This window comes from Erinaceus europaeus, chromosome 3 (genome assembly GCF_950295315.1).
Source record: "Erinaceus europaeus chromosome 3, mEriEur2.1, whole genome shotgun sequence".
Lineage (NCBI taxonomy): Eukaryota > Metazoa > Chordata > Mammalia > Eulipotyphla > Erinaceidae > Erinaceus > Erinaceus europaeus.
This window is the reverse complement of record NC_080164.1, coordinates 134,710,678-134,721,960: the sequence shown is the minus strand read 5'-3', so window position 1 is coordinate 134,721,960 and position 11,283 is coordinate 134,710,678. Positions and strand designations below refer to the sequence as shown.

The 11,283-nt window shown below is 35.8% G+C and overlaps 1 non-coding gene across 1 annotated transcript; it reads right to left on the bottom strand.

Annotated features, from left to right (window-relative positions):
- Positions 1–275: 275 nt before the first annotated feature.
- LOC132537965 (small nucleolar RNA SNORA17) lies at positions 276–400 on the bottom strand. The gene has a single exon (XR_009549365.1). It is a non-coding gene; the product is annotated as a small nucleolar RNA SNORA17 (small nucleolar RNA).
- Between the last annotated feature and the right edge of the window lie 10,883 nt (positions 401–11,283).

Genomic DNA, 11,283 nt, shown 5'->3' with positions numbered 1-11,283 from the left:
TCCTTAAACATGAAATGAAGACACATTATAATTTTACAGTTTTTTAACATTTCAGTATTCTTCTATGCTGTTATATATGTGCATTACCATTATAATTACAATTTTAATTTATCTTAATTACTTAGCCCAAACTTACTACCAAAATTTTAGTTTGTATTCTATTTCTAAACTTACAAAATACATAAAAATTAGCAACTTCTGCATATAGTTATAGAAGTATGCAGTAGTTTATCTAGTTTAACATACATGTCTAACACAGATTTTTTTTTTTTTTGAGTGTCAGATTATCAATCACTCGTTTCTCGCAGATCACTGGATGTAGATAAGCCTCCCTTCTCTCTGCCACCTAATGATACACAGGTGACACAGCAGCCACATTTATAACACCTCTAGGGGCAGGTAACTAACAGAATTTTAATAAATTTGAATCTATTTACTATCAGTTTACAAAAAAATATCATATTTGGGCTTGCAGAACAGCTCACATGGATAGTGTATTTGCTTAAGCATGGCCTCCACTGAATGGAAGGAAGCATCTATGCTATAATGCCTTTTTCTCTCTCTATTTGAAAAAAAAAATGATTTAAACTTAAAATATGCATACAAATATTTTTATGTTCTTATAATTTTGTAGTCCCTGAGCTTCACATATACAACTTCACTGCTCCTAAGCTGATTTTTCCATCATTTTTATTTGGAGGAGGTCAAGAGACAGGTGTCATAGCCGATGAGCCTTCCCCATGTTTCAGTGCTGTTTTGTGCTGTCAGAGCTCAAATTGGCAAAAGCCCTACTGAGTGAGTTACCATCAGTCTCTCCCCCCCCTTTTTTAATAACAAATTAGAATCTTTAATGGAGGGCTGGACAGTGGCACATCTGGCTGAGTGCATGTGTTAAAATGCCTGTAATCTGTTTCTGGTATTTATGACACTTAAGGACAAAAACTTCTCGGGCTGCCTTCCAAAATAAGCTGTTAGTATAGTTTTAGAAGAGGGGCCACCAATCATTCAATGTTCTAAGTAAACTGTTCCCTGAATGTGAACATTTCCTCCTAGAAAGGCCTTTTCTATCTCAGAGATTAACCATCTACAAATATTTTCCTCTAATATTTTTGCAGTTTATTTTTTCACAGGTAACATTTAATCTATCAGGAATATATGTTTAGTTGAAATAAAATATTTATTTTGATACTTTAGATAAACATTAAGTGAGAATTTTAAAGATCTATTCTTTTATTTTTGATATAAAATGTTAGCAATAGACATTTGGCATGTACTTTTGGACTTCATGAGAGCTATATTGTGTATAGGGGTGAAGGAACAGTTCAATTGTTCCTTATGGAAGGTGTGGGAACTTACACAAATTAAGCAGAGGTTTAAATTATACCAATTATACCAAACTTGTCTTGATAACTTAAAACTTCATAAAGCACTGTAAAGTCACTAATAAAAATGAAACTATTATATAATCTTGAATTATGAAAATTCATAATAAAATATAATAGCAAACATGCTGAAAATAAACAGAAATCCTTAGTTCTATTCACTGTTCAAGCATATTTACAAAGACATCACACTGCTTTGATTATGGAAACTTTCTAACATGTACTTTTATGTAGTAAGATGAAATATACTTTTTGAAAGTCAATCCTTTCACCACCCAGATATTTATAAAAGAAAAAAATTCAAACTTCTCTTGATTTCTGGAGTTGATCCAAGGAAAAAATTTAGAAACATTTGACTTAAGTATAAAATATGTGATGTGGTTTTGTGCCCTATATAAAGCTATTATTTTTATTATTTTTCAAACTTAAAAGGGATGCATTTGTGACTATATATATATATATATATATATATTTGTATGTATATATATCTTGTAAATACAAAACTGTAAGTATACTAAGATACTATTTCTTTTTTTATTTATTGGGGGATTAATGTTTTACATTTGACAATAAATACAATAGTTTGTACATGCATAACATTCCTCAGTTTTCCACATAACAATGCAACTACCATTAGGTCCTCTGCCATTCTTTTTGGACCTGTACTCTTCCCCCTACCCACTCCAGAGTCTTTTGCTTTGATGCAATACACCAACTCCAGTTCAGGTTCTACTTGTATTTTCTCTTCTGATCTTGTTTTTCAACGTCTATCTAAGAGTGAGATCATCCCATATTCATCCTTCTGTTTCTGACTTATGTCACTTAACATGTTTTCTTAAAGCTCCATCCAAGATGGGCTGACAACAGTGAAGTCACTTGGTTTTCAAAGGCTGAGTAGTATTCCACTGTATATAGACCATAACTTGCTCAGCCACTCATCTGTTGTTGGACACCTGTTTTGCTTCCAGGTTTTGGCTATGACAAATGTGCTGCTAAAAACATAGGTATACACAAATCTTTTTGGATAGGTGTGTTGGATTCCTTAGGATATATCCCCAATAGTGGAACTGCAGGATCATAGGGTAGGTCTATTTCTAGCCTTCTGAGAGTTATCCAGACTGCTTTCCAGAGGTGTTGGACCAACTTACATTAAGAGACAATTTCTATTAAACTTTTACTTCAAGTACTGCACAAGCTAAAATCTGATAACTAATAATTACCTTAATTTTTTTCCTGTTTTATCTTTTATTTATTTATTTAAGAAAGGAGACATTAACAAAACCATATAATAAGAGGGGTACAATTCTGCACAATTCCCATAACCCAATCTCCATATCCCATCCCCTCCCCTGATAGCCTTCCCATTCTCTATCTCTCTGGGAATATGGATCCAGGGTTGTTGTGGGTTGCATAGGGTAGAAGGTCTGGCTTCTGTAATTGCTTCCCCGCTGAACATGGGCATTGACTGGTCGATCCATACTCCCAGTCTGTCTCTCTCTTTCCCTAGTAGGGTGGGGCTCTGAGAAAGTGGAGCTCCAGTACACATTGATGGGGTCGTCTGTCCAGGGAGTCTGGTCAGCATCTGGAACCTGGTGGCTGAAAAGAGAGTTAACATACAAAGCCAAACAAATTGTTGAACAATCACGGACCTAAAGACAGTAATAGTGCAGATGAAGTGTTGAGGGTATTCCCTGCATGCTCTTGTGTACTTCTGCATTCAGGTATATATTTTTTCTCCCTAGTTTATGGGCATGGGTGAACCTATGCTCTATCTCAGGGGACCTGGACTATATCTAGCTTTGGGGACTTTATTGGGGAGTGGAACACATGGAATGGAATTAGAGAATACTATGAAAGGAAAGGTCTCACCCGAGTGATGAAGTTGAAGGGTTGTCATTCCACACCTGAAGTCTCTGGTCACAGTCTGAAGTGAAGCATGCTGGGGTGGCACTCGTTGCATTGATTTGGTTGCGATCCACAGATGCAATATTATTTGATTTGAATTGAGAGCAGCATGCAGAAAAGTGGGCCCCACCCTAAGATTCCAGGACTGGGGGAAATATAGGCTCTATAGTGGAAATGTGAGGTTCCTGTTGTCTTAGGGTTCAAGAAGACAATGGATAGTTATTGTTATCATCACATTATTTGGTGATAGGGTTAACTTTGGAAAGTCCCTTTGATAGGGTTTGGGGTATAATACCCAGCATCTTGTATATAGCTTTGTTGTCGGTTGCTTCCGTTCTTCCTGGTCTAGGCTTTTGGGAGAGAACATATCAAAAACAGCCTATGTATTAAAAAGACTCAGTCTGTGTTTTAAGAAGTTCTAGACATATCATCAGTTTTTAGCCTCTCATATTAATTAAATAGTGGTTTATATAATGTTTACACTTTAATAGGATTGTACATAAACACCACTCCCACCACCAAAAGACTGTGTCCCATCCTCACCACCCACCCCTGCCCACCCACCCTCCACCATGCCGGGAAGACCAATGGCCACCCTCCCCTTCACCACAGTGTTTTTACATTGGTGCCCTGCTCTCGGTTTAATCAGAGCCTGCTTTTAGTTTCCCTTTCTGTTCTTCTATCTCAACTTCTGGTGTTGAGTGGGGATATCCCATACTCATCTTTATCTTTCTGACTTAGCTGACTTAACATAATTCCTTCTAGCTCTGTCCAAGATGGGTCAGATAAGGTGGGCTCATTATTCTTAATAGCTGCATAGTATTCTATTGTATATATGTACCACAGCTTTCTCAGCCACTCATCTGCTGTTGGGCACCTGGGTTCCTTCCAGGTTTTAGCTATTATGAATTGTGCTGCTATGAACATAGATTTACACACATCTTTTTGGTTGGGCATTATGGAATCCTTGGGGTATATCCCCAGGAGAGGAATTACTGGGTCATATGGAAGGTCTATGTCTAGCTTTGTAAGAGTTCTCCAGACTGTTCTCCAGAGAGGCTGGACCAATTTACATTCCCACCAGCAGTGTAGAAGGGTATATATATCCCCAGGAGTGGAACTGCAGGATCATAGGGTAGGTCTATTTCTAGCCTTCTGAGAGTTGTCCAGACTGCTCTCCAGAGGTGTTGGACCAACTTACATTAAGAGACAGTTTCTGTTAAACTTTCACTTCAAGTACTGCACAAGCTAAAATCTGATAAAGAATTTCATAGATAACTAATAATTACCTTATTTTTTTACCTTAATTTTCCTGAGAGTCATTGAATGATCTAAGAATACAGGAAAGAACATTTATGGGTTATTCTTTATGGAGTTTTTAGGCTATTAGAAATGGTATTACTATAACAGCTCACCGTAAATATTATGTGTTAAGAATGAAGTATGATGATAGTGTTCTCATTTGAGAAAAGGGGACTGACTAAAATGTCAGTGCAGGCTTCCATAAACACTAATGCTAATCTTTCACATAGAGTGGCATTATACCTTATCTAGAAAGGTAGCAGAAGCAAAGAATTTGGCAAAACATACTTGAATTTGTCTATTTGCTTATTTTATTTTGTCTTTTTAAGTTAGAGTGACATCTCCATAATGGTGGTGTATTTCATTGGCCAGCGTATACCTGGAAAGAGAATTACACACAGGATTGTATTCAAAGAACAACCTAATACAATAAACCATATAGATATTTTTTATATAAGGAATATTCAAAAGAGCTAATCACTGTTTAAGCTGAAAGTTCTTCTTTAAGAGACATAGAGGAAATTGTGATTAAATTAATTCACTTTTCTAGGAAACAACATAATAATGATTATGTGAAATTCACTTTTTACAATAATTATTATTAAATACAAAATTTAAGTTCACAAAATCTCACTAAAATATAAGCATTCTATTAGTATTGTTATATGAAAGAGGGTACTACCCTCTGTTGGACTATTACAGAAGCTAATTGACTCCAATGATTTCCTTTATTATCAACAAAATATTCAAACACACATGAATGATAGTTCAAAAAATAGACACTACCTGTAGTTTCTATTATCAAATAATTGATATTATAGGTTCATTATCATATTAGGTATTAAACTCAAGAAGAATGCTGGAATTATATTTATGTAATAGCCTTAATTAGGGTTATGTCTGTGGCTTGGTTCCTATACAACGAACCCATAGCTCCTTGTGGCCATTCCCTCACCTCTCCTTTTTTTTTCTTTCCTAACATTGATAGTAAAAATAGAAATTGAGAGGAGAAGGGATGATAGAGAGGGAGATAAAGATATCTGTAACACTACTTCACCAACCATAAAGCATCCCTCTGCAGGTAAGGATGCATACTTTAAAAATCATATTTAGGGGGAACAGGCGGTGGTGCACCTGGTTAAATGCACACATTTCAGAGCCCAAGGACCCGGGTTCAAGCCCCTGGTCCCCACCTGCAGGGAGAAAGCTTCACAAACAGTGAAGCAGAGCTGCAGGTGTCTCTCTCTGTCTCTATACCCCCTCCCCTCAATTTCTCTCTGTCTCTATCCAATAATAAATAAATTTAAATAAAGTTTAAAAATCACATTTAGGGGGTCGGGCAGTAGCACAGTGGGTTAAGAGCACATGGCAGAAAGTGCAAGGACTGGAGAATGGATCCCTGTTGAGCCCCCAGCTCCCCACCTGTAGGTGGTCCCTTCACAGGCCCTGAAGCAGGTCTGCAGGTGTCTATCTTTGGCTACCCCTTTCTGTCTCCCCTCCTCTCTCAATTTCTCTGTCCTATCCAACAACAGCAATGACAACAATAACAGTAATGACAACAACAAGGGCAACAAAATGGGAAAAAAGGTCTCCAGGAGTGGAGGATTTGTAGTGCAGACACTGAGCCAGAGCAATAACCCTGGAGGCACAAAAAAAAAAAAGGATTCTATTTCCTTTTTATTTCATAGACAGGAAAACTAAAATTTCACAATATAAACAATATATAAATTTCAACCTTTTCAACTGTTTTTGTGGTAAAATAACTTAAATAATAGATAGCCTTTTTAACTTTCAAGTTGATTGCACCAAGGTAAAAGACTCTGTGGGGGATGGGTATATTCTCAGCTCCAATGTAGGGGGGAGGGATAGGAACACAGATCCTTGGTGGCAGGAATACTGTTAATATATACTTCTATTAACTGGTAGTCTTATAAATCACAATTTATTTACAGGAGGAAATAGATTTACTGTCTCAAGTTCTTTAAATGCATAGATTTCTGTTTTGAGTATATATTTCTTTTTGGTTTGTTTATTTGCTTAGTATCTTAATGGCACCGTGGTCTCCTAGTCAAGATCTCAAGATGCCTGCCTCCATGGGTGGCCAACACTATATCGTTTCTTCTCCAAAACAGAAGATTCCGGGTGCATCTGGGTGACAAGTCTAGCAGATGGAGACTTGTCTCAAGTGGCCTCCCCCAGGGCTCTGTTCTGGCTCCTACACTATTTAATATTTACATCAATGACCTCCCAGAAACTTTTTCAAGAAAGTTCATCTACGCTGATGACATCTGCTGTGCAACTCAGGCATCCAAGTTCGACATCCTTGAGGAAACACTCACGAAAGACATGTCTCTGATATCTGATTACTGTAAAAAATGGCGACTAATCCCTAGCACTGCAAAAACGGTATCATCTGTTTTCCATCTACACCATGCCTCGGCTTCACGTGAGCTTAATGTGCAGCTTGGCGATATGAGAATCCGGCATGAAGCCCAGCCAGTCTATCTTGGCGTTACTCTCGATCGCACTCTGTCATTTCACAAACATCTCATAAAAACTGCAGCAAAGGTGGGCGCGAGGAATAACATCATTGCAAGACTGGCCAGCTCCTCCTGGGGCGCGAGCGCTTCCACACTACGATCATCATCTCTGGCATTATGCTATTCCACTGCAGATACTGTGCCCCAGTATGGTTCCGTAAGCCCCCATGTCCACTTGGTCGATTCCAAATTATATTCCTCCATAAGGATAATTTCTGGAACCATCCGTTCCACCCCGGTTCCATGGCTGCCAGTTCTTAGCAACATCGCCCCGCCAGATATTTGTAGGGATGTGGCATCATCTAAGCTCAGTTCATTTCCCAGGTCTACGCTCGACCGGACCTGCCAATATACACGGATATCTTCACCCACCCTGTCCAACGCTTGACGTCTAGTCACCCAATCTGGTCCCCTACGCCTACACTGAACTTCTCTGTTCCAGACTCTTGGAAACAGAGTTGGCAGTCAGCTGAGGTAAAGAACAAACACCTCATCACAGACCCCTGCAAGCGTCAACCCGGCTTTGACCTAGCACGTTATGACTGGGTCCTCCTCAATCGCTATCGAACAGGCCATGGCTGGTGCGCCGCTATGTTCCATCGCTGGGGAGCCAGAGAAGACCCGAACTGCCCCTGCGGCTACAGACAGACTATGACCCACATAGTCAATGACTGCCACCTCTCCAGATTCAAAGGAGGTCTCGAAACTTTACATCAGGCTCAACCTGACGCTGTTGACTGGCTACGGAAGAAGGGCAAACACTAGAAGAATTGAACAAAATAGAACATCTAGTTTTAGAAACAGAGGGCACAAATCCATCTCACAAGCACATTTGTTACAATGACAATTTAACTTTCATTTCAAATCCTAAAACTTGCCTTCAAACCTGGTTTTATTCAAGTACCACTAAAATTTCACTGTATCAACCTCTGTTTTTCTTTTCCTCTTTTAATTTTTTTATTATCTTTATTTATTTATTAGATAGAGACAGCCAGAAATCAAGAAGGAAGGTAATAGAGAGGGAGAGATACAGAGAAACACCTGCAACACTGCTTCACCACTTGCAAAGCTTTCCCACTGCAGTTGGGTACTTGGGGCTCAAACCTGAGTCCTTGTGCTTTGTAACATGTGCACTCAACCAGGTTCTCCATCACTCGGCCCCTTCAGCCTCTTTTTCCATACACCTGCCTGTTTCATTCTTTTTTTTTTTTTTAACCTTTCTATACATGTTACTTATACAAGCTACTTATTCTTGACTTCTATTTCCATCCTCATCTTAGATTAATTTTTCTTTATTTCAATTCTAATGCCAAAAAGATTTTAAAGTCAACAATATTTTTCTCAATCACAGATTCCATTGCTTATTCTAATCCTTTTTTATTTTCTGTCTTCTCTTCATGATTATATATTTCTTTAATCTAAGCACTTAATCTTTCAAATTTATAAACCCATGGAATTCAAACTCTGAACTTAAATTGTTCAATCATTTATGATATTAACTTTTTTGAAATTTAAATTACCTATAGTCATAGACCAGGTAGATTAGAAGCAAGCAGTCCTGTCAGCATCTAAGATACAGTTATTTGTAAATAGCATTCAATTACATAAATCATGGTGAGGTCATGTACTGTGAAGAAAATTAATTTGTATAAATTTATTTTTCTGAAGAATTAGTTGATAGAGACAAACATCATAAATGCTCCATGAAATAATTCTAAGGGGACATTTTAAATAATTGAAAATCTAGACCTTTAACCATTTCTTGTAGTGAGAGTTTAAATAAACACAGTTCAAAAACTAAGGTCATCTCATACATTTTAGGAATTTAGTAATACTGCATTTATGCAGTTTTTTCTTTTCTTTCCACCAGATGGAAAACATCAACTTGCATAATTTTGTCCTGAAAATCCTAATGTTTTTGTTTTGTTTTGTTTTTTGTTTGTTTGTTTTTGTCAGAAAGGAAATAGCATATTGTTATATCTTCTGCAACAGTGTCCTTATTATTAAATCAATGATGCCATTTTCAGAAAAAGAAGGTCCTGAGAACATAACAAGCTCATAAATAAAGCAGACCCAGTTCATTTGGTGAACTGTTTTTTACATAGCTAACAATGCCAGATGCTTTAAGGTACTGGTACTGGATAACAATGCTATTTTGACCAGATTATTTACGTCACATTAATTTATCCAGTTCTTTCTCTAAATAAATGTCATTACTTTGTTAGATTTAGCACTGGTAATTAAATAATATATTTTCCAAAAGGAAGCTAAATATTTAAATCAGATTGAATTATAGAAACAGATCAGAGTTACCTAGAAACAGTAAGATTCTTCATCTTTGAAGAATAATTGACAGTGTGATTCTTCATATGTTGTGTTAAAAGTGATGCAGGATATCAAAAATTATTTAAAAATACATGTTCTTCTTTTTGGTCAAACTGAATTACAAGCAAATTACAAGCATCTTTGTTAAGTAGTTTTGGTAATTTCAAACAAGGATATGGATTAACTAACTATGGTTAAGGCTGGTATGGTAAATGCTGGAAACCTTCCTCCATACTTTATATTAAAATCCCATGAACTCTTACCTAGTAAGATAATTATTGCTTGCATATTCCTAAGTCCCTTTGGTAATGAAAAATTGAGGAAAAAAAGTAGATGAATAGTAATATTTTTAGAAGTGAGAAATTTTATATTTAATAAAGATACAAAGCAAATGCTAAAACATTAGAAAACAAAATTCTTAGTTGTACAGCAATAATGGTTCAAAATATATGAATATATACATTAACTGGAACAACACATTTTGAATTTGTAGGTAATATAAAATCTGAACTGAAACAAGCATAATGAATAGAATTTTTATAATTTAAGGAATATCCTTTTTTATGAACCACAGATGACACAGCAATAATACCTTAAATGTAGCAAAAAGAAATTGCAAAAGGACAAAGAGTAATATTGAGAAAAAGGATTAAATAAAAAATGTAAGAAACTAATACCATACTCTAAAAGTCTCCGTGTTGTGGATTTATGCTTGATGTAAAAGGCCACTGGAAAAAAAAAGAAAAAGAAAAGGGCATTGAATATAGAATTGTATAATGAAAGCTTTACTTGCCTTCATCTATTAAAATAAAACAGGATTATGTGAAACTATTTTAAATTTTTTATGATAAAGCATTAACATTTATTAAAATCAATTTGAAAATCTCAATACAGGTAGATTATATGCTAAAGGATATTTTTATTAGAACTACAAGGGGATTGAAAGTGGGGTGGATGAAGTTATACTAAAGACAGATAAAAAATAGAAGGGACTGGAGAGGCTGAATGAGAAAAGGCTAGAATGCATTAAGAAAGTATTGGGACTAAAGAAAATATTTCAGAAGTTTCTGATTTGTTGAAAATGTGATTAAGTCATTCTCAGAGAGGAACTATGGTAATAAGGTCTGTGTTATCTTTTATATTTCAGAAGCTGAAATGTTATACAGAGACTAAAATTCAAAGTTGTTTGTTGAGGTGAAAAATCGGCAAAGAATATATTTACTCAAAAAGCAAGTCAACTGCAGTTAAGACTTAACGAATTTTTTATTTAAAAAAGTCACATATTTCTTAAGGAAATCTGAAACAAGCTTCATAGACAGATGTGAACAGGCTAATTCAAAACTAGTCAGTAACTTGAAAATTGTTGATTGCTTGTTTGATTTAGAGGTATGACCTTCTAGCATGGAAGCTCAAGTAGTCTGAAACTAATGCTCTGGTAATTCTGTAAATTAAAAAATGTACTCATTTAATGTATTTATATAATTCATTTTTTTACTTCAGTGCTTTTTAATTTTTAATTTAATACAATGTTAGGGTAACAATAAAAGTACTCAAATGGTTCATCTTAGGTCATCACCCAGTTTTACTACAGATGTGTTAAAAGAAAACTTAAGTACCCTTTGTAATACTTTTGCCTTCACCTATTTTTAAACTATCTGCCTAATCCAAATATTACTGGAAAGAGCGAAGTGAAGTGATTGAACTATAGCTTTTAAACTAATGGCATCTTCAAAAAAATTTGCCTTGGAGAATATCATTTATTCATTTAGCTTGAAAGAATAATTGTGATTACCTTGATTACCAAAATGTGTAACTAGATTTTAATGTAC